Source organism: Protopterus annectens, chromosome 2.part0, assembly GCF_019279795.1.
Source record: "Protopterus annectens isolate FY-2018-M chromosome 2.part0, PAN1.0, whole genome shotgun sequence".
Classification (NCBI taxonomy): Eukaryota; Metazoa; Chordata; order Ceratodontiformes; family Protopteridae; genus Protopterus; species Protopterus annectens.
In genome coordinates this window covers 404,518,127-404,543,655 of record NC_056728.1, presented here as the reverse complement: position 1 = coordinate 404,543,655, position 25,529 = coordinate 404,518,127, and positions in this window count along the sequence as shown.

Sequence of the window (25,529 nt, the reverse complement as noted above, 5' to 3'; positions counted from 1 at the left end):
TGTCCCTTGAGGAGTGGTTCCAGCCCAGTGACCTGTAGCTTATGGGCCATTTTGGGCCATTTCCTATCTCTTTCTAACCCCCTGCTTTAAAGCCAGCTTTAGCGCACTTTTGCGCTTGTAATTTAAAGTTTGTCCTGTTTTTTGCATTTACCTGTTGAGGCTACACACTCAAGTACGCTAGCCTGTGTCACATATTTACTGCATTTTCCTGATATTTGTTGAAAAAAAGAAAAAAAAAATTATCCTTGTTTCCCGTCTTTACTAACATAGAGTAGTCCAAATACAGGCTTTGCTGTATTCTGGACTTTGGGAAAGTTCCTGTGTTGCCCATTTCCTTTCTTGGATAGAGGGAGGTTTCTTTGTTCACCAGTGGCAGTGGGGAACTTAGAGCAGCCTATCTATCCCTGGAGGAGTGTTCCCAGCACAAGAATCTGGTAGTCTATTGGCCGTTTTGGGCCAATTTCTAGCTCTTTCAAGTCCCCCTGTATAAAACCCGCTTTGGCGAGGTTTTTGCGCTTGTTACTACTCAGCCAAGCTCCTTTTGGTCCGGCAGAGTGGTGCTAGCAGCAGAGAGGCCAAAAGAGCGACTGCTAACCTGATAAAAGGGTTTTTTTTCCTGCTACTATCTGGGCGACTGTCTGATCTAGCTAAACTGCAAGTATTTCTGCTTCTTGACCTGTTTAAAACTGTTTAAAGTTGTTTTTGCACCTGCACTTTTAAAGTTTGTCCTGTTTGTTGCATTTACTTGTTGAGGCTACACACTCAAGTGCGCTAGCCTGTGTTACATATTTATTGCAATTTCCTGCTGTTTGTTGCAAAAAAGAAAAAAAAAAAGTTATCCTTGTTTCCCATCTTTCCTGACCTAGAGTAGTCCAAATACAGGCTTTGCTGTATTCTGGACTTTTGGAAAGTTCCTGTGTTGCCATTTCCTTTCTTGGATTAAGGGAGGCTTCGTTGTTCACCAGTGGCAGTGGGGAGCTTAGAGCAGCCTATCTATCCCTGGAGAAGTGTTCCCAGCACAAGAATCTGGTAGTCTATTGGCCATTTTGGGCCACTTTCTAGCTCTTTCAAATCCCCCTGTATAAAACCCGCTTTGGCGAGGTTTTTGCGCTTGTTACTACTCAGCCAAGCTCCTCGTGGTCCTGCAGAGTGGTGCTAGCAGCAGAGAGGCTAAAAGAGCGACTGCTAACCTAATAAAAGTGTTTTTTCCTGCTACTACCTGGGCGACTGTCCGATCTAGCTAAACTGCAAATATTTCTGACTTCTTGAACTGTTTTAAACTGTCTAAAGTTGTTTTTGCACTTGCACTTTTAAAGTTTGTCCTGTTTGTTGCATTTACTTGTTGAGGCTACACACTCAAGTGTGCTAGCCTGTGTTACATATTTATTGCAATTTCCTGTTGTTTGTTGCAAAAAAGAAAAAAAAAAGTTATCCTTGTTTCCCATCTTTCCTGACCTAGAGTAGTCCAAATACAGGCTTTGCTGTATTCTGGACTTTTGGAAAGTTCCTGTGTTGCCATTTCCTTTCTTGGATAGAGGGAGGCTTCTTTGTTCACCAGTGGCAGTGGGGAGCTTGGAGCAGCCTATCTGTCCCTGGAGGAGTGTTCCCAGCACAGGAATCTGGTAGTCTGTTGGCTGTTTTGGGCCAATTTCTAGCTCTTTCAAGTCCGCCTGTATAAAACCTGCTGTAGCGTGGCTTTGCGTGATTTTGTGCATAGCGCGGCATCGAGCAGCACCGCTTATTTGGGTTTGAGCCTTGGAACTGATCTAGTTCTCATAATAAACACCCTATTCCTATGCTAAAGCCTAGCACTTGCTCACTAAAGCAATTATATAAGTCAGCACTAAAAAATAAAAAGCACTACACCCTCACACACTCCCCTTGAGTAACTTGTTCCCCATTGGCCCTTTTTTCAATTATAAAGGAATTCCCAATACTATTCTAGCATGTCCAAAGGTCAGTTGTCAATCTCCTCTCCAGTCCAGCTGGTGAACCTGGGAATCTTGAGGCAATGTTACAACTGCCTAATGTACACAGACAACCCTCTCCTCCTCCCAACAAATTCCAACACATGTGAGAGATGCAACCATATAGCCAAACTGGAGGCTAAGCTCTCTCAACACAGTACTGGCGTAACCAGTCAGGAGGAGAAGGAAATCACACTCACTACAATTCCAGTCTCACATAGACCTACCACGACAGCAAACCAAACACATAAACACACAAAAACATACTTGGAAGCTCTAAATAAAAATCTGCCTAAGCAGCAGAGACCTCCAAAGCAGACACCCAAGCAACCGCTACCCCAAAACAAAACACGTGCAACACATAGCTCACAAAGCCAGTGTGCCGAACAGTCACAGCCCTTAAGGCTAAACAACACACCTGATACACTTGTAATAGGTGACTCTATCATCAGGCACACTGATGTCCCGCTCACCAGGCTAAACAAGGAGAAGGTCACGGTGAGCTGCCTATCGGGTGCTAGGATCCGCCACATAACACAAGCACTCAGGTCACTCCAAGGCAAGTACAAATATGACTCAGTCATTGTCCATGTTGGTGTGAATGACCTGAGACATACCTCCCTGGACTACATGAAAAGAGACATAGAGGAGCTCTCTGAGCATGTAGCCCAGGCCGGTATGACCCTGACCTTGAGTAGCATCTTACCCTCACCAAGAATGATGCCACAGTATGAAGACAAGTTTATCAATTTCAACAATTGGCTTAAGTATTGGTGTCATTCAAAGGGGATCCAATGCCTGTCAGCCTGGGATGACATGCTCGACAAGCCACGATGCTTCGCTAGGGACGGCTTGCACCTGTCACCCTGGACTTTCGGATATTGGCAAAGGCTCTTACTACCCCATAGTGCCTTTTTAGGCAAGGCTCAAAGACAAACCCACCTCCATAGGTATCACAAGGGATAAGAAACTAAGAGTAATGCTATTCAACGCCAGAAGTCTAAACCTCAAGATGCACGCACTCGAAACTCTCCTTAGCATGGAGAACATCGATATCTGTGCAGTAACAGAAACCTGGTTCAAGGCTCTCGAGAGCACCCCAGCACTACCAGGTTATACCTCATACCATGCTTTTCGGACCCAAAACTTGGACCGAACCACAAAAGGAGGGGGAGTATCAATATTCGTCAAAGATACCCACACCTCCAGGTTGGTGGCACAGCACGAAGCATCAGAGACTATCCATGTGCAACTAACAGTGGGTAAAACTGCCTTCCAGTTTATAGCCTGCTACAGACCACCCTCCCAAACCCAGGAACCCCACTCGGCCTTCCTGAGAACACTGGAAAATATGAAGGTCTCTCCAAACACCATTATATTGGGTGACTTCAACTACCCAACCATAGACTGGGAGCATTACTCTAGCTCCAACACCCTAGCCCAAAGGTTCCTAGAATTTATAAACTCAAATGCTATGGAACAACTTGTTACCACTCCCACAAGAGGGGAAAACATACGGGACCTGATCATCACCAACATGGTGACTCTATGCTCCAGACCAGAAGTGTATCCCTCACTAGTAAGATCAGACCATAAACTAATCTCACTGGATATTCACATCCCGACCCCACCCCATGCCCAGAAAACCACAGTGAAAAACTTCTCTAAAGCAAATTTCACACTCCTCAAAACTGAGGTGGAATCCTTCAAAGCCCCCGTGCCTGTGGATAATATGGCCCAGACCACAAAATCCTTTATATACGCATTCTATGAACACCTTCAGGAATGCATAGATCATGCAATCCCAAATAAAACCAAGACCCAATCCTCCAAAGGCAGACCTCCTGTCTGGTGGACCCAAGCCATAAACAAACTATACAATAGAAGGAGGAAGCTACTACATGACAGAGCAAAATCCCAAAAAGGGAAGGCATCTCTGATCAGTATTAGCAAAACACTACAGGCACTCATAAAATCGTCTAAGGCCAGCTTCGAGAGAAAAATTGCACAGGACACTAAGGATAATCACAAGGCTTTCTTTAGTTATGTTAGGAACCTGGGTGGGAATTCCCAGATATGCTCAGAATTAGTCCAAAATGACAAAAAATACACCAAACCCACAGACATTGCCAACATCCTAGCTGACAGGTTCAGCGCAAACTTCTCCCCCCCTCCCCACCAAAAGGGCTAATATCTATCCCAGCAGAGTGCTGCCCCCCTGACATCTCAAATGCTCAGGTAAGAGCTGCCCTCTCCAAAGCAAGAAACACAGTATCAATGGGACCAGACGGTGTCCCGGGCTGCATCCTACATGAAATCCAAGAAGAGCTAAACCCAAACCTAAAACTACTGTTCAATCTCAGACTTACTACAGGATATGTACCCAAAGAGTGGCGTACAGCAACAGTGGTCCCTCTCCACAAAGGTGGTGCCTCAACGGATCCTAGAAACTATAGCCCCATAAGTCTCACTAGCTTGGTCTGCAAAGCTATGGAAAGGATCATCATGGACCTTATAAATAAAGATATTGGGGACCTACAGACACTGGATCCTACCCAGTTCGGCTTTGTTAAGGGCAGATCCTGCCTCTTAAATCTGGTCGATTTCTTTGAAACAGTCACCAAGGCCATTGACAAGGGGAAGGTGGTCCACACAGCCTACCTGGACCTTGCAAAAGCCTTCGATACAATACCCCACTCGGGCATTATAGATAAGCTCACCAGCTTAAATATAAACCCTATGTCACTAGATGGGTTGCAAACTGGCTCAAGGACAGAACCCACATGGTTAGAATAGCTGGAGCCATGTCAGACTCCAAACCAGTTACAAGTGGCATCCCACAAGGCTAAGTCTTGGGACCTCTCTTGTTCGGTATATATTTCTCGGAGGTACAGGCCAACATGGAAGGACTGTGGCTGACCAAGTTCGCAGATGACTGCAAACTGGGCGCCATAATAGACTCTCCAGCCGACACAAGCATCCTCCAAAAGGGCCTCATAGAAACAGACAACTGGTGCCAGAGCCATGTCCTCAAGCTAAACGCCAAAAAGTGTATAGTCATCCCTTTGGCAAAACAAAGTGCCCACAAATTACCACATAGGTGGTAATCCATTAAGTACAGAAGAAGTAATTAGGGACCTGGGGACCCAAGTTGATAGCAATCTCTCATTTGACAACCACGTGGCCAAAGTGGTTAGAAAAACATTTTATGTAGCCCACCTAATCATGAAGGGATTCACATCTAGATCAGGGGAGGTCATCGTGCCTCTTTACTCATCCCTCATCAGGCCCATAATTGAGTACAATGCCCCTTTTGGGATGTACCTTATCAGACACCTGCAGCAACTGGAAAGACCCCAAAAGTACCTCACCAAGAGGATCAAGGGGCTCAAACAGATGCCGTATGCCAATTTTTAAAACTGGAACTAGAAAAGAAAGAATTAGCATGGCAGCTTCGTTTAGCTGCAAACAGAGACCCAGGGTTAAATGAGTGTTGCTCAATTTCATGTATTTTAAAGATAAAAAGTTTACTGAGATAGTTCATTTTCTTTTTGTTGTTTGTGTATGTCATTGAATGTCCTTGAAGGTGTAACTAGAACCAAAACACAGCTTTGTAAGTAAGCAGTACTTAGCAATACTTATTAGTATTAGCATAGTTTAAGGTTTTATTGTATATGACTTCTTAGTAGTATTGTGTGTAGTTTTAAAGTATAGATGCAAGTAGAAGAATTTAGATATGATATGATAATATTATAACAGTGACTTCTTTTCATGTTTTTAATGTAAAATCTTTTAAGTGAGAATTTTGGTCAGTCTTTTAAAAAACTTCTGGTTCAGTATTACATAAAAGAAGTTATTTGAGTGTATCGCTTTAAACACAAGGGATACAGCAATTAATGTAATTACTGACATCTGTCTTAACCTAGTGCTTTGTTTTAAAATGCTTTGAACTAGTGTTGTTGGTTGTCTGAAGAAGTTCTGATATTTATCAGAACGAAAAACGCTGGTGCAGCGTTTTACTTTTATTTTGGCTTGGTGAATAAAGCAGTGTTTTTATAACTTCTGGTATTAAGTACATTGGATTGGACTATAACCTACAGTTACCTGAATTTTTGTACCTGCATGTGCCTAGCCCTTGGAGCTGACTTACCAACATCTTTTTCTTAGATGCCGTATGCTGCCCGGTTAAAGAAACTCCAGCTCTACTCAGTGGCATACCGCCTGCTCAGAGGCGATCTGTGCCTGATGTATAAAGCCATGTCCAACCCGGAATTAATGGACATGCTGCACCTCAGAAAATCCAAATCCCATCGAGCTACACACTCGAGGGACTTAAACCTCAGCACTGAAATAAATAGGACATGCTGGAGGGACAGATTCATAACCCAGAGGCTCCCTTCACTCTGGAATAAAATCCCAGTTCAGGTTAGGCAGAGTCCCTCATTGACTCTCTTCAAGAGGAATCTTGATGAGTGGATGGGAGATCGTAGGTTTACCCCGGGTATCACTTCTGTGTCACTGTTAGACAGAGGCACAGTATACTAACCTCGAAAAAGGGCATAGCAAAATGAATTTAAAATGGGTGGCGAAAGCCATACACACTCTGGCTAGGCTTATAAATGCCGTAGGGCAGATAGCAGCCTAGTATGAACCTATGAACCTATGAACCTATGAGATCTGGGTACACAGGTTGACAGCAATGTCTCTTGACCACCACATTGCCACTGTGGTCACAAAGTCCATCTATGTGACACATCTCAGTACTAACTCATTAGCATCCAGGAAGGAAGAGGTCATTGTCCCCCTGTACTCTTCTTGACAGAGTGACACAGTTTGTTTCAGCATACATATTCTGATGGATGTGGGGTAGGTAAATGAAATGTATGTCCTCATTTTCTGACAATAATCATATCATTACAGGGATTTACCAGAGAAATGATAATAATCTGTAAAACAGACCAGAAATATGAGCAATAAACCTGGACATCCTGATACAATCCAGCCTGTTGACAGGTATGCTCAGAACACCTTTCTGCAATGAATCTGGACCAAGGCTGACAAAGTGGTGGGTAGAAGCCATGAAAATAGAGATGTATCTGAAGTACTGGCATAGATAAGCTAACACAGTTGCTGCAGTAACACCCTCCTGTGCTGTAACATATATTTAGTGAAACAGCACAAGTAACTGAATTAGGAAATCTGCTATGGGTAATTACACATGTATTTGCAAATATATCAGGCACTATGTGGATGTAAAAGCACTGACAGACAACAGTGTGAATGTGCATGCCCACAACCATCACCACAGTCACAGTCACATACCAGTAAGTCAAGTGAACAATAGAGTAAATGGACTGTGTGAACAAACACATCATTGTTTGCCACTCACACAAGTAGCCCTGCATATACATTCCCAATTCTCAGTGTAGTCTGAATCCTGACCTTGGTACAGGATATGTCTCAGTCTGCCCCTACAAACACATGCAGCCAACAGATCAGCAGAAACTTGAGCAGCATGTACAGTCAGATAAAGAACAATCCATAACAATTACATCCACCCCCCTCCATACACATCCCAAATAACATGTACACATGACATGTGTACACAATTATGACAGTCTGTTAAAAAATGGCCAGACATGCACAGGCCTCTCACATTTTCAGTTCACCTCAGAATGTCTATGGCCTCTTCCCTGACATGTCTGTGGGTCTACTACATCACTTGGATGGTAGCAGGTGTGAAGATTAGGGAAAGATGGGCAAAGGCTGCCAGCCTAGTCAAATAGAATTTGATACATAATTCTATTATTTGTGTAAATAAATGTAAAATACAGGCTTGTGTTCTTAAATGAAAGAAAACACTGTAAAATGTGAACTTCAAGATTGTTGCAACATTGCCATCTGCTGTAAGGAAAATCAAGCCAAGCATTTGAAATGTTCTTTGAAGTGACAATTATCTAAAAAATTGTGCCAAAGCATCTGGCTGAACACATTCTTTCTCTTGTCTTAACTTAAGGAATAATTGTTAGAGTATACATATGAAATGTATTTTATTGTTGTAGTTTCCTGAGCAGGTGTTAGCTTGCTAAATAATGCAGTTTGTAGCCTGAGAACTCCAGACTAAGTGTCAAGATGATGTAATGTGAATACTGGGAAAACCTAAGTGTCAAAATGATGTCATTTGGGAGGGCTTTAGCAGAGCTGTTTGTTAGTGTTTTAAAAACTATTGTTCAGTGAGAGACTAAAGGCATTTGTCTTGGACCATCCATCCCAGTACTGATTATGCTCTTTATGTATGTAAGTAGGAATATAGCACTGTGTTTTCTCTTAAGAATAGCGAAAGATTAGAAAGTTAGATTAAGTGTTTTTCTTTGACATCAGACCTGCCCTAGTGTATTATTTTAAGTTTCTGTGTGATCTCTGAACTCTTAGATATCTCTGTGGTCTAGTAGTATTGTCTTGTGTTTTAATTATTTATTATTAAATATTTTAAAAACCTTTACCTGTGGCTGGTTTGTGTAGAGAAGTGGGCTCTAGAGTACATTGCATATTTATACAGGTTATCGTAATAGGCCACTCTAATAAGCCTTAGACTGAATAGTCACATTACCAATTGGATAATAATATTGAACAGTAATAACTGGATGCCCTTTCAAGGGCCTTTGGGTGGCTGATAATATTAGCTGGTGATGGCAGGAATTACTACCGTATAGTCTGGGTAAAGGGGCACAGCTAGAGAATCTGTGTCAGCCTTTCCCAGGAGTGTCTGTGAAGTTGCATAAATACATATCGCAAAGTGTGGGTGTGTGTCAGCTATCTGGGCAAGGACATGAAGCACTGGTTGGACAGAGAGGGTACTGGATGTTAGCTTGCCAGCTAGGCTGAGATCTGGACCCTATAGCTGTGCCAGTGGGGAGTCTTATTGGGGACCTGGAGAGCAAGGGAGCAACCAGCCACAGACTGACTGTGATCTCTGTGTGCACTTAAGGGAAATTTTACTTTACTGTGTGTATTAGTTATCCTATCCTCTTCTTGGAGATGACCTCCCTGGTGTTAGTGGTGAGGATTGAGAATCCTTGATTGCTGGGCTAGGGCACGGTCCTCACAAGTGGTGGCAATGGATGGGATAAGATATCCTCACTTGTGGTTTGCAGTGGTGTGGGTAGAGTGAATCCTGTAGCTTATGTACAGTAATTTCTGAAAGTGTTTTGTACTCTAGCCACACAGAGTATACTCAGAGTTCAGATCACAATTGTTTTATTTCTTTTGTTAGATTAGTTAGTCAGGGTGAACAGGCAGCATGTTAGCATAGGAATATGGAAAGCTGACACAGAGTCAGCTGGTGGAGATGTGCCAGGCTAGGGGACTGGTGCATGGAAACCTGACTAAGGCAGACCTGATTGCAGCCTTGGTTACAGCTGCATCAATAAACAGCATCCAGGAGGACAATCAGACTGGCAGTGGAGATACAATATCCACAGAGAATGGACAGCTCAACCTTTCTGTAAAGAACTATCAGACTGGCAGTGGAAATACAATATCCTCAGAGAATGGACAGTTCAACCTTTCTGCAGTGGACTTAAAAATCCAGCTGGAGCTAAAGAGACTTGAGTTGGAGGCCAGGCATTTGGAGATAGAAGCCAAAGAAAAGGAGCATCAGAGGACGCATAAGAGGGAAATGCTGAATCTTTGCCAGAGTCATGGAGGTAATGGGGAAGGGAGTAACTGGACTCCAGAAGCACAACAGGTCAGTAAATTTCTTCCGCAATTTAAAGAGGGGTATAATTTTGATAGTTTCATTCACATGTTTGAAAGGGTATGCAAACAGTATAGTGTTGACCAAAGGCTCTGGGCATGGTTCCTGACCCCCTTACTCTATGGGAAAGCTGTAACTTGAATATCACAAATGCCTGACTCCGTTTTGATTATACTGCTGTAAAGAAATGTCTGTTACAGCGTTTTAAGCTAACACCTGAAGTGTATAGGAAAACGTTTTGTGAGCATAGACGCAAGGCAGATGAAAATGTATGTGAATATGTTGTTGAACTGAGCACTTATTTTCATAGCTGGTTGAGTGGATATCAGGTCACCACTTTTGAAGGGCTGCAGACCTTTTGGTGAGGGAACAAGCCCTTAGCACTTTGTCTGAGGACATGAGGATCTGGTTAGCTGATAGACAATGTGCTACTTCAGATGAGTTGGGGAAGAAAGGAGACCTATACCTGGCCAGCAGGGCAGTCCTGCACAGGAAGGGGACCCCCTGTACTGCTCATGGGTCTAAAGGAACCCATGGTGTGCAGCACAGACTGCCCCAACAGAATCCACCAGTAGCAGGGGAAGCCACTAGTCCAGGTACTCATCCAGGAACTAGGGTGAAATGTTTTGAATGCAACCAGTGGGGCCATGTGGCATACAGGTGTCCACGAAGGCAAGGTGGGGAACCAAAGGTGAGGGAGCCAGTAAGTGGGGAAGACAAAATGTCAATAGTAGGTTGTCTTGAGACAACAGGGGTATGGAACTATGATCCTGCAGATGTCCTGAGAGGGAAGGATTTGGATGAGGCAGTACTATGTACTTATGCAGTTATATGCAGTGAGGCTAGGAGACAAGCATGTAGGTCTGGTAGCCTGGGGAGACCCAGACAGACTGCATACTTGCGGCCAGAACTGCTGAGGTGGTTACTTCAGGGAGTGAGCAACTCTGTAGCAGTGAGACTGAAGGTGAGCCACAGCTGCTTGTGGGTACTGATGTTGCCTTGAACAGGGTAACTGCAAAGGTAGAGGTGAGTAGTAGTATCCAGGCTGACAGTGAGGCACCACTGTCAGAGGATGCCAGACTTCCAGTGAAAGGGGAGCTGGGAAGGGTTACAAGGAGAGAGTTGAGACAGGCTCAGCTCTCAGACCCTACATTGCAAGGCCTGAGGCAGGTAGCTGGGGAAGCACCTGATTCTCAAGGGAAGGGGGATCTGTATACTGGGACAAAGGATTACTATACAGAGAGTGGACTACTAGGGGAGGGCTAGAATGTGAGAGAGTACAGCAGTTGGTAGTGTCTAGACCCTACCATCTGGTGCTTCTAGCCATAGCCCATGATATTCCCTTTGCAGGTCATATAGGCATAAAACATACAAAGAGGCATATTATGCAGAACTTCTATTGGCCTGGAATTTCCAGAGATGTAACAGGGTACTGCAGGACCTGTGAGCAGTGCCAAAAGGTAGGCAAGGCAGCAGACAAGGTGATAACTCCTTTGATGCCTTTACCTGTGATTGAGGAGCCATTTCAAAGGGTACCTATGGATATTGTGGGTCCTCTGAGTACCGCAAGTTCAAAAGGGAAAACGTATATCCTAGTGGTAGTGGATTATGCTACACAATACCCTGAGGCAGGGGCTTTATCCTCCATTGAGGCAGAGAAGGTGGCAAATGCTTAATTAAAGATTTTCAGCAGGGTAGGTTTCCCAAAAGAAATACTGACTGACCAAGGTGCCAATTTCATGTCAGACCTGCAGGCTTGTCTGTGGAAGTCCTGGGGGGTGAAGCACATGAAGACCACCTCCTACCATCTCCAGACTAATGGTCTTGTTGAGAGGTCAAACTCTACAATTAAGTCCATGCTACGGGCATTTGCAGATCAGATTAAGAGGGAGTGGGACAAATATTTGCCCCATCTGTTGTTTGCTTACAGAGAGGTTCCCCAGGAATCCACAGGTTTTTCACCCTTTGAGTTGCTGTATGGGCATAGGGTGAGGGGACCTCTAGAATTAATTTGAGATGAGTGGGAAGGTGAGTATGAGTCTCACAAGGAGTCTGTTGTGGCATATGTCCTAAACCACAGGACAAGGCACAGGGGACTCATTGGCTTGGACCAGGAGAACCTGGCAGAAGCCCAACAACAGAAAAAGGTGTGGTATGACAGGAATGCTTGAGCTAGAGAATATGCTGTGGGGCAGCAGGTAATGGTTCTCATTCCTGTCAGACACAACAAGCTGTAAGTAGCTTGGGATGGACCCTAAAGGTGGTAAGAAAGGTAAGTGATGTTAACTACATGGTGGAAGTGCTAGGCAGATGGCAGGGGCACAGATTGTACCATGTTAACATGATGAAACCTTATCATGGTAGGGAGGCCCTTGTGCTGAGCATTTTCAGTGGATTGTAGGAGGAGTCTGAGGGAGATCTGGGGACTGATCTCTTCAGTGACGCTTGGGCTGACACCTCGGTGGAAGGGGTAGCAATGTCCCAGCAGCTATCTCCTACCCAGGTTCAAGAAATCCAAGCAGTGTTGCAGGAATTTGGGGACATGTTCACTAGGAAACCAGGGAGCTCCCACCTGGTGCAGCACCAGGTGGATACCGGACCCCAAAGGCCTATTAGGCAGGCCCCTTATAGGGTGTCTGAGAGAGTCAAACAGACACGGAGGGAAGAGGTACAGGAAATGTTGGAACTAGGGGTGATTCAAGAGACCAACAGTCCCTGGGCCTCAGCAGTGGTGTTGGTGCCAAAGAAGGATGGCAGCACCAGATTCTGTGTGGATTACAGGAAATTAAATAGTCACACAGAGTCAGATGCTTACCCCATGCCTAGGACGGATGAGGCCCTAGAGCAGCTGGGTGGGGCTAAGTATCTTACAACCATTCATCTTACCAAGGGTTACTGGCAAGTGCCCCTGACTCCCAGTGCTAGAGAGAAGTCATCCTTTTTAACTCCTTTTGGCTTGTATGAGTTCACAAAGATGTCCTTTGGGATGAAGAATGCTCCAGCAACTTTCCAGAGGCTGGTGGATAATATCCTAGCAGGAGCAGAAAGGTTTGCCCTTGCTTAGCTAGATGATATTGCCATCTACAGCTATTCCTGGCCAGAGCACCTTCAGCATGTCAGGGAGGTGCTGGGCAGACTACAGAGGACAGGGTTGACCATTAAGCCGAGAAAATTTCTGGTGGGTATGGCAGAGGTCTCCTATCTAGGACATAGAGTGGGGAGTGGTAAGATAAGGCCAGAACCTACCAAAGTGGAAGCTATTCAGGCATGGCCTGCACCTGTTACCAAAAAGCAGGTGAGGGCATTCTTAGGGACAGCAGGGTACTACAGAAAGTTTGTTCCTAGTTATAGTACTACAGCTGTTCCCCTCACAGACCTGACAAGGAAGAACAGGCCAGATAAGTTAGTATGGACCCCAGCATGTGAGAAGGCATTTCAGAAACTTAAAGAAGCTTTGGGAGGACCCCCTGTATTAGCCAGTCCAGATTACAGCAAATAATTTGTTGTACAGGTGGATGCTTTGAACCATGGGGTGGGGGCTGTACTTATCCAGATTTCTTCAGAGGTGGAAGAGCACCCAGTGGTTTATCTCAGTCATAGGCTCCAACCCAGGGAGGAATGCTATGCAGCTGTAGAAATGGAATGTCTAGCCATAGTATGGGCACTGCAGAAACTTCAGCCTTATCTGTATGGAAGAAAATTCACTGTAATGACAGATCACAACCCTCTAATAATGTTAAACAGAGCCAGTCAGCAAAATGCCAAGTTGCTAAGATGGAGCCTGGGGTTGCAAGCATATGATATGTTAGTGCAGCACCGCAGTGGGAGTAGTAATTCCAATGCAGATGGGCTCTCAAGACAGGGAATGGGTTGAGGTACCCTCAGATAGACCTAACCCTCTCAAGCGGCATTTCTCAAGGGTCATTTGAAAAACTAGCTTGAGTTCTCCAGGGGGAAGAGATGTGAAGATTGGGGAAAGATGGGCGAAGGCTGCCAGCCTAGTCAAATAGAATTTGATACATAATTCTATCATTTGTATAAATAAATGTAAAATGCAGGCTTGTGTTCTTCAATGAAAGAAAACAGTGTAAAATGTGAACTTCAAGATTGCTGCAACATTGCCATCTGCTGTAAGGAAAATCAAGCCAAGCATTTCAAACGTTCTTTGAAGTTACAATTATCTAAAAAATGGTGCTGAAGCATCTAGCTGAACACATTCTTTCTATTGTCCTAACTTAAAGAATAATTGTTAGAGTATACATATGAAATGTCTTTTATTGTTGTAGTTTCCTGAGCAGGTGTTAGCTTGCTAAATAATACAGTTTGTGGCCCGGGAACTCCAGGCTAAGTGTCAAGATGATGTAATGTGAATACTGGGAAAACCTAAGTGTCAAAATGATGTAATTTGGGAGGGACTTAGCAGAGCTGTTTGTTAGTGTTTTAAAAACTATTGTTCAGTGAGACACTAAAGGCATTTGTCTTGGACCATCAACCCCAGTACTGCTTATGCTCTTTATTTATGTAAGTAGGATTATAGCACTGTGTATTCTCTTAAGAATAGCTAAAGATTAGAAAGTTAGATTAAGTGTTTTTCTTTGACATCAGACCTATCCTACTGTATTATTTTAGGTTTCTGTGTGATCTCTGAACTCTTAGATATCTCTGTGGTGTAGTAGTATTGTCTTGTGTTTTAATTATTTATTATTAAATATTTAAAAAAACCTTTACCTGTGGCTGGTTTGTGTAGAGAAGTGGGCTCTAGAGTACATTGCATATATATAGAGAGGTTATCATAATAGGCCACTCTAATAAGCCTTAAATTGAATAGTCACATTTGGACCCTATAGCTGTGCCAGTGGGGAGTCTTACTGGGGACCTAAAGAGCAAAGGAGCTACCAGCCCCAGACTGACTGTGATCTCTGTGTGCACTTAAGGGAAATTGTACTTTACTGTGTGTATTAGTTACCCTTTCCTCTTCTAGGAGATGACCTCCCTGGTGTTAGTGGTGAGCATTGAGGCTCCTTGATTGCTGGGCCAGGGCATGGTCCTCACAGCAGGAATGAAGTCAAGAAACAATGATAATAAATATGTATGCACCTCATTGACATCTGAACAAAGCCTGACATCAATTGGGGATAGAGGCACAAACAAGGGGTAGATTGGACATATTGCTGTCATACATTGAGACAGTTGCAGATGTTACTGGGTTTGTTGTAACATCCTTCATGAGAAATATGACATTGGTAATACCAATAGATGTGAGTATTTACTGACTGCATTCCCCAAAGTCCACAACTGATTTACCAAGGACACCAACTATCTGAGGAACAGGCAAAACATACCAGGCAGACATGTGGCCAGTCTCTGGAAAGCATGCCAGTGCAGAGGTATGTCAGAGACATATCACTGTCAGTCGTGAAGTCACTCACTAAATGCATGTCCACACAAACCCTGTCAATCTGGCAATCCACCATGTGTATAACAGCACTGATGACATAGAATCTGTTCACAAATCTGGGGCTATGTCCCCCATGTTGTTTGTCTGTCTCCACATGTCCTGTCCTGTGACATATTGCCACTTACTGTAGGTGAATCTGTAGCCCACCACCTCTGTAAAGTCCCCCACACAGGCAAAGAAAAGGAGCAAGACCCACATTAAGGAATGTCCCATATTTTGGAACTAGCAGCAGTGTCCAGGCCCACAGCACAATACTATGTGGGCACCTACATAGTGGCATGGCCTTAAAAATACTGACATCTGCACATCTGTACAGAGAACAGACAGAAAGTAGATAGCCAACAGGTTATGCATTAGGATGAATGTTTTGAAAGATAGAAGTCTGAAATTGAAAGGTATGCCATTACTACACAACAGCAATCCTCAATGACATGTCCAAAAAACATAGTAGTCTACAGTTAATATCAATATATTAGATCAATATCCAATAGGAGATACATAAAAACATACAGCTCAAACACCAAGAAGAAGATAGTCAGTACTCAGAGTCCCAGCTTTGCATGCAGGGGTGTAGTGTTCTAGCACTACGATCTGCAATCTACTTTTACTTGGGAACACACTGTTAAAATGACTAACGTAATGATACAATATGTGTTAAACTATTTTTGTCAACCAGTGCAATGTAGCTGCTGTAACATGCAAGTGTGACTGCATATAACCTGGGATACTACCCATGTATAAAACAAATACAAAGAAAAAAGATTGTAGTACTACCTATGTTTACCCATGTGTCCCATGCAGTATAGTCACACCCCTTGTTACTGTAATAGCACATATAAACATGTTATGTACAGGAAATTAAATGCACTTATTAACAATGTCATTACCCTGCTATTTTACAGACATGAATATGATCACTGGTTACCAGGGCTGAGCTATGCTTAGCAGTTTTCAGCATTGCATAAATGTAAATGCTAAGCAGATTTGCGCACTGGTAAGCAAAGTCTACACAGTGTAAGTGCCTATTTGTTTAGCCGTACGTTAGCACCGCTAACCATCATGCAAACAGGCACAAACACACTTAAAGCTACTCAAAACTGCCTTCATCACTCTGTATCTAACATTCCTTGTTCTGCCTAGCAACAAAATAAACACCCCTTGTAGGTCTTGAACGCAGCACCCTGCACACCATAGTCAAAGCAATTTACCAGTAAGCCACCTCAGCTGTATAGCTTTAGGATGTTTTCTCAGACATACCCTTCTTTACAGCCAGTTTACAATAGGGAAGAGACTGCGCAATTAGGAAGGATTAGTATCTATAAATATATATGTCTGAAGAAGCATATACATAGAGAGAGAGATAGATATGTATGGAGATACATATGTGTGTATAACAGTATATAGATATATAAATACTAAGGTGTGTGTATACACACACACACACACACACACACACACACATATATATGTGTGTGTGTGTGTGTGTGTGTGTGTGTGTGTGTGTGTGTGTGTGTGTGTGTGTGTGTGTGTGTGTGTGTGTGTGTGTGTGTGTGTGTGTGTGTGTGTGTACACAAATATATACATGCACAATATATATATATGGGTCTACCTGAAAACACCGAACGCTGACAATGCCGACAATGAGATAACCGACACCAGAAGATTGACAATGGAGATGACCGATGATTGAAAATCCCGACGCTGAGAACACCGACATGTTAAGGTAAGTTTGTGATAGTGACGGACGTTAGGGTCAGGGTGCAGGTAAGGTAAGTGTGCGATAGTGACAGACTTTAAGGTTAGGGGTGGGTTTAGTGAGTTAGGGTTAGGGTGTGGTTAAGGTAAGTGTATGATAGTGACAGACTTTAGGGTTAGGGGAGGTTAAGTGAGTTAGGGTTAGGGCGCGGGTTAGGTGAGTGTGCGATAGTGACGGACCTTAGGGTTAGGGTTTGGGTTAAGGTTAGTGCATAGATAGTTGTGTATGTAAGGATTAGTGTAGGTTTGTAAGGCTTTTGGTGTGCTTGTGTTGTGTGTGTGTTTTACGGAAAAAGTATTTGTTTTGTTTTGTTGATTGTCAAGATTGTGGTTTGTCGGGCATGAGAAGTTTCATGTTTTTGAACTTTCAATTTTGTGGTTTCGGTTATCTTGTTATCGGTGTTTTTGCATGTCGGTGTTTTCAGGTAGACCCATATATATATATATATATATATATATATATATATATATATATATATATATAAATATATATATATATACATATATATATATATATATATATATATATATATATATATATATACATATATAAAACCCAGCCACTGGGGATGCACAAGCCAGTGCATTTCTTTGTGCCAGTCCCAAGCCCGAATAAATGGGGAGGGTTGTGTCAGGAATGGCATCCGGCGTAATACTTCACCAAATAATTCATGTGGACACCAGTAAATATTTCCATACTGGATCGGTCGAGGCCCGGGTTAACAACAACCACCACCAGCACTGTTAGCCAGCAGGGTGCTGGTGGAAATTGGGCTACTGTTGGCCAAAGGAGGAGAAGAGGTGGAAGGCATGGCCGAAGGCAGGAAGAGAGGAGAAAGGCTAGGATGTGGTGAGAGAGGACATGCAGGTGGTTGGTGTGACAGAGCAAGATGCAGAGGACAGGAAGAAATGGAAACAGATGATACACTGTGGCGACCCCTAATGGGAACAGCTGAAAGAAGAAGATGATATGTGTGTATATATATATATATATATATATATATATATATATATATATATAAATATATATATATATATATATATATATATATATATATAAAACTTATATTTTATATATATATTTATATATATATATATATATATACACAGACACACACACACACACACACACACACACACACACACACACACACACACACACACACATATATATATATATATATATATATATATATATATATATATGCATACATATACAAACATATGTTGCTGATAGACCACCCATAACTGGGGCAGCATGCACAGTTGGATACAAAAGGACTCATGACACTCACATCTGCCCCCCCCCCACAGTCCAAATAAATAAGTGAACAGCACACTGCTACAACATAGTGATAGCCCATATACAATGGCCAGACATACAACAACCACTTAGCAAAACAACTGAAATGTCTGAACATAGCAAAGAGAAATACAACCAGCCAGTAATTCACACATGTTTATTATACTCTGATGTCTTGGCAAAAGCCTTCAAGGAATCAAACATTACAAGAAATACATGCCTTAATCACAAGAAGCAATTAACACTTAATTACATAATTAAATACACAGCCTATAATTACACTCCTCATTTAACCCCCTACAGGATAAAGCATCACATTTATTATTAATACATTGTGTCTGTACATAACAATTGTCCTTTTATGAATGTTTCATCAAACTGAGGAACAGAATTTTTCAAAAACAGTACCTTGGAACCCACTACTGTCCCCATGGTGAGATTTATTCAAATGTATGGCTATAAGCTGTCATCATTCTTATCAGTAATATGTCTCACATGTTCTAAGAGCCCAGTTTTAAAACATATGTTACTCTCCCCCTCATAAAATATGTTACAAGGGTGTCTAAGAGCATTCTCTATACACCAACGTCTTGAATGTGCAAGCTTCGACATGTTTTCCAGCCTTTTCCCTCAACAGGAATGATAGCACTAAACAATGATAGACCAGTATACCTATCAACCTTGTAATGTACGACATCTGGACAAAGCCTAATTGGTGGACAGAGGCCTGAATACATGGCCATACTTGAAATAGTGCTGTTATACACTGAGAAAGTTGCTGGTGTTACAGGGTTTGTTGTAACATATCTTTTCTGAGGGATACAAAGTCAGAAAAACAAATGGATGGTAAAATTTACAGAATGTAATCACCAGCGTATGCTACTGATTTGCCAAGGACAACATCTGTCTGGGAAACAGACCAAACATAGGCTAACCCATGGCTATTATATGGATAGCCCTACAGTTGAGAGCTATGCAGAGAGAGAACTTTGTCAGACTAAAACCCATGCAGAAGTAACATGTGCAGACAAACCCTGTTAAACTAGCAGTATTCCAAACAGATAACAGCATTACTCACATTCTGCCCCTAAGTCTTGAACCTTCTCCACCATTTAGTTGACTTGTCTCCACATGTCTTGTTGTAAGAGGTAGTAGCTTCCACAACTCCAGGGTGTCTTCCTCACAAGTAAGGGAAAGGGCCAAAGCCCACACGGAGAACTCAATTATAGGAATGTGTTGCCATTACATTGGCTATTGGAAGAATTACACAGCTGCTCTGCTTGCAATTAACAAGTGGGGAACACCAATAGGTGCACAGGCCATCACCTGGCCATGAGCATCACCTACAAAAGCCATGCTGCCACCTATTCAAACCAGCTCTATCCCTGTAGTGCACAGAGAGAGAGAGATATGAGAGAGAGAGAGAGAGAGAGAGAAAACAAATAAAATATAAACTGGAAAAGAGAAGAAAAAAAATAAGTGGAACATGTAAGCATATAATTGAATGTAGTACTTAGTCTGTAATAATGGGAAATATGATTTGAAAGAATATATGTCCCACCAAAACTTGCTGTACTAATGTCCTGCTGAGCAGCTGCTATGGCCATAGCATCTGGCCCTCTCTGCAGTGGGAGAGATCACGGCCATACCTCTCAACTGTACATATCTTCACAGAATGTCCAGATTTTCCCATCATAGTTTTTTGCCTGTTCCTCCTGAAATCTGTATTTTTCTGGCAAATATCTGAGGATTGAAGTCATCAAGCAATGACAAACACTTGAGTTTAAGACTCCACATCCTTAAGAATATTCACGGTAATGCAAAATGTATTATTCTACAAACTTGCTAAATTTGTAACAGGAATATTTAAAGTCTGTCCCTATTTATCCCCCCATCATTTTAGGCTTTGTCCAAATGTGATGCTCTAAGAGGTTGCGAGGTAGGATCACAGCTCAGGAGCCTGACTCACCCTGGGAAAGGACAGCTCATATACGACAACCATTGGGGTGTCTGTCAAACAGTTGTGACTGTGCCACTGCTAGGCCAGTTAATGGGATGGTGTCCATATCCATATGTTACCTGTGAATATGAGTATGACACATGTTTGTCTTGTAAAGCTAAAAGACCTATATAGGGCATATGCATAATGAAGTACTGTTGCAGATGTGTGTTGAACTGCATGTGATATATTGAATTGATAACATTCAACTGTACAGTGTTCTGCTGGACAATAAGCACATTTGTGACTGATATCTGTAGTCACATACACATATACCTGTGTTATGTCAGCCAAACCATTGGTAGGTCTGTGAGCAATGACATTGTAATATAATAACCTACTTATGACTGTTGGACATCTTCCAGGTTATCACAGTGATGTCAAAGCCTTCTGTGCAATCAACTTACTAATGTAAGGTGCAGCTTTATTGATACAATATCAGTACTGATGTCCCTTTTTTCACCCATGTATGTGTGCCATTGTCCAGACGTACTGCTGTAACAAGCTGAGAAGTATGATTGAGCAGCAAGACTGTAAATACAGTGTGCCATACTAACATAGAAGAGAAATGTATACCAGGTATCCCCTGAGCACAATATACATATGCTTGTGTTCATCTGGAAGGCACACAACCAATCACATGGGTTTCAAGCAGTCAGGTACATAGGTTGTGCATGTTGCACATGTATGTAATAGTGTCAGTGCATACCACAGACATAAATGTGTATAGCTACTGGTTGTTGCATTGCCCTGACACTGATATGGGTACTAGAGTAGGCATGATTATTAGGTAGTAATCAGAGAAGTGTCCAACTGTGTTATGACCCTCTGTCTATGACTACCACTACCAGCTATATAAACACCTATATACAGTGGATATCACAAGTGTACACACCCCTGTTGAAATGCCAGGTGTGTGTGCTGTATGACAATCAGACCACAGAAGATCATTTCATAATGTTTCTCATCTTGAAAGTGAACCCAACCTGTACAATTCCATTGAAAAACAATCAAAGGTGTTTCTAGGAAGGTGATCAACTATTGCCAAGTGAAGATGTGCCATGATGTTAGAGTCCAAACCAAGACAAATGAATGTTGTAACTATCTCAAGAGGTGCATACACAACATATCAGTTTAAGAGTGGGCACACTCATTCAACTGGGTTATTGTACTGATTATTATTTTCATGTTTTCACAGATCAGATTGTTATGTTTTCAATTGAATTGCACAGGCTATATGTCACATTAAAGGTAAGAATTGTTTTGAAATGAGTTATTGTGGTGTCATGTTCCAATTGCACAAATACCAGGCATTGTAACAGGGGTGTGTACCCTTTATATCCACTATAGCTATATGGACTCAGCAGTACCTGACCTGTATAACCAGCCTCCACCAAGGTAGAGTAATCCCCTTTGGTGAACAGCAGCAATACACAAACCACATAATAGGTTGCTATATTGGTTGTACTGGGACACATAGGTGCAGGCAACAACTTGGAAGCAAGTCCACCTCTATCTGAGCAAGCATGTAAGTTCACAGGTGACTTCCTGTAAGGCTGACTATGCCTACAAATCAGACATATCCACACCACCAAGGACAATTGCAACAGTGTCTCCACATATGCTGTCAGTCTCAGAGGAAATATCACAATTCACCCTGTACTTTGGGTAAAGAACACCTCATACACACATGCCATGGATATATGCAACCTGCATCAGGCAGGTTAGGTGGGGACATCACTACCCTGTCCACCCCAGCTGTATAGGGGGATATGCACATCAACCACACTCCTCCCCTCAGCAATGGTGAGCATGTGCATATTGCCTACTGATGGCAACAACAGCAAATCTCCATGGGGCATAATAACATCGCTATCTGCCTCCTACATGAACTCAGGCATGTGCTCACAGCTCCATCACACACCACAGTCAAACCCAGACCTACCACCATCCACACACCATCGAAATGGAAGATGGCCACTGTCAACCCTCTACACAGAAATGAATGGAGAATAGAGGATTATGCAATCAAGTGCCCAAAATTGGAGGGAATAAGATAGCTCAAGGTCCAGGAGTGTAATGCAAGCTGCTATAGCCATGATAGATTGGAGAGTTATTGTGTAGTGTGGATTATTTGCAAGTAATATCCACTGTTGATGTGCAATTTGACAACCGTATGAGGTCCTGTGAACTTTTTCCTGTTTATGTCTTCCATGTAACATGAAGAGGGCTTGCCTACCAGCATTCTCTGTTGGGGAAACTGACATCATCACCCAATATGTGATTGAACATTATGCTCTGTTATTTGGATGGAGAGCAGAAGATGTGTGGGAGAGGACTGCCCTGTGGAACAGTCTGGTCTACAGGGTAAATTATGCCGGCCTTCACAGCAGAACCTATGAGCAGGTGCAGCATCAGGCCACTGACCTCATCCACCATGCCCGTCAATGGGCTGCTGCTGCAGCGAGGGACCAGCTTGTCACAGGTGGGGGCCCAGCCATCCAGCCCCCACTGAAAGCCACCGAGGAGCTCCTCACCAACCTTGGAGTACCCACCCAAAGCACAAGCCATGAAGCTGAGCAAAGCATTATGGAGGTGGATTGCACACACACACTGGATGAGGAGCGTGCAGGTAAGGGCCCATTGAGGATTAGTACACTAATGTATCAGACATTGTATCTGTCATGGTACACAGATGTATCTGTATTGTATCTACATCCATGTGTCAGGTTCGATTGCAGTTGTGGATGGGGTTTTCTAATGCACAGAGGTGCACATCTATGGTGAGGGCAGAATATTGTGTATTATTGGGGTTAGTACTTTAAATGTGCAGACATGCTGCATCATTCCTTTACAAAGGCCATGTGTGAGTCTGCTGACAATAACTCCCTCTCACAACTACCTAGGACCCTCTTGTCTGCATATGTGACAGCAGCCTGAAGCTTGTGAGTATGACATTGTCCTGTTGCTGCTTGGCAATGCCCCAGACATGTGAAGGGCATACAATTTACCATGCACACAACTATCAGTGATAGCTATATTGCTTTATGTAATAGCTATATTGCTTTTGTGCATGTTCACCTGTGCTGGGGTTAACTGCAGTGCATCACAGTGGTCACCACTGGGGCTATCTGACATGAATTCAAAATTCCTGTAGCATACCTCACAACTTGTCAGTGCCAAGACGTCTGGACAGAGGCCAGCAAAATTGGCTGGGCAATCGGCCTAAGGTAGGGACATGTGTGACACATTAGTGGTATACAGTGGATATAAATTGTGTACACAACCCTGTTAAGATCCAAGGGTGTTTCTGTTACATACTAATTAGGACAACACTATGTCAGTCCACACCTCTTCCAGCCTTTAATGTGACCCATAACATGAACAGTTCACTTGTAAAACCAAGCATCTGGACTCATGTATTGCACCTACATGGCTGGCCACCTTTGTGGGCGGCACGTCTTATCAGCATGATGTTTCAGTCAGGTATGATACCTCATGCTGCCATAAGTCAAGTGTCAGTACACTCACTGTGATCTATTTGGCTACAATATCACATACATGGGCATTGTTAAGGCACACAGAACACTTCCAACCATGTATAGGTTGCAAACATCTGGATATTCCAGACACATCTGTACAGAGGACTGTACAATGGTTTAACCTGCTGCATGTGAGGCAGATGCTGTTACCACACTATGTACAGTAATGGCAGCGGGAGGTGGTCACTGGCTTTGTATGTTACATACATCAAAATTGTATAAGCCACACAAGATATGATCCTCACACATACACAAACAGTTGCCAGCATTGGGATTGGAACTGCAGCCTATCTATGTATTTCTTCTATGGTGCTATGCAGTTATCAGACACTCCACAGAGCTTACACATTTCCATCTACTCCAAAGGTACTTCTAAGGTGGATGACATCAACAAGACTACTACATTGGAGTGAGGGGGATTGTATAAGCCACACAAGATATGATCCTCACACATACAGTTGCCAGCATTGGGATTGGAACTGCAGCCTATCTATGTATTTCTTCTATGGTGCTATGCAGTTATCAGACACTCCACAGAGCTTACATATTTCCATCTACTCCAAAGGTACTTCTAAGGTGGATGACATCAACAAGACTACTACATTGGAGTGAGGGGAAGTGTAAAGTTTAGTACACAGGTCAAAAATGATGTAACCCACACCTTACATGATTCTTACACAAACACATCCAAACAGTTAGCAGTAAAGTGATTAGAACTCCTGCCTTTCTAGTTATTGTTACTATAGTGCTACGCAGTTATCAGACGTGCCATAGAGCATATACATGTCCACCTACTCCAAAGGTACTTCTAAGGTGGATGACATCAACAGGACTACTAAATTGGGATGAGGGGAAGTGTGAAGGATAGTGCACAAGTGAAAAATACTATAAGCCAGACAGTATATGATTCACACACACATACTTGCCAATATTGGGATTAGAACTCCTGCCAATGTAGCTATGTCTACCATAGTGTTACACAGTTACCGTGCATGCTACAGAGCTTACTGAATTTTCATTTGGCCAAAGCTGCTGATAACTGCACAGCTGTGGTAAAGTATTACAGGTGACAGACAGTCTGCCTTCTGTTCCACCCTTACATCATGGTAGTTCATTCTGTCTTGAACTTCAAATAGCATTATGGCTTGATACTTCACCAGGTTATTGTATCAAGAAGTGTGGCACACCTGGGAGCCATCAGCAGTACTCGTTCATCACAGAAGTAGCCCCAGTACTTAATAGTTATGCCCACCCCTCCTGGCATGATTGAAGGGCAGTTTTCTGTGCATTCACCCATTAACCTGATGAACTTGTCCATTCTGAGGCACTGTTGCAACTGCCTCATGTACACAGACAACCCTCCCATCTAAACTCCAAACACTCAGACCTGTGAGATTTACCCGTATATCACCCAATGTGGACATATGCACTCTCCAGCAAAGACTGGACTAGCAGGTCAAGAGGATAAGATCAACACCCTCACCACACCATGTGGAACACATAGCTCACCATGATACCCACTTTGACAGCCATTACATACAGTGAAAAGCCACACACCCACCTTCACAGAGGCAGTCAATGGACATTTACCCAAACAGCACAGACCAGACCAGCAAGACAGACACCCACTCGGACATCATGACATGGAACATACCAAGGGATGCATATTTAACCTACACAGTGTGCCCCTCAACCTAAGCTCCTAAGGCTAACCACCTTGCACAATTCAGTGATCATGGGTAACACAGT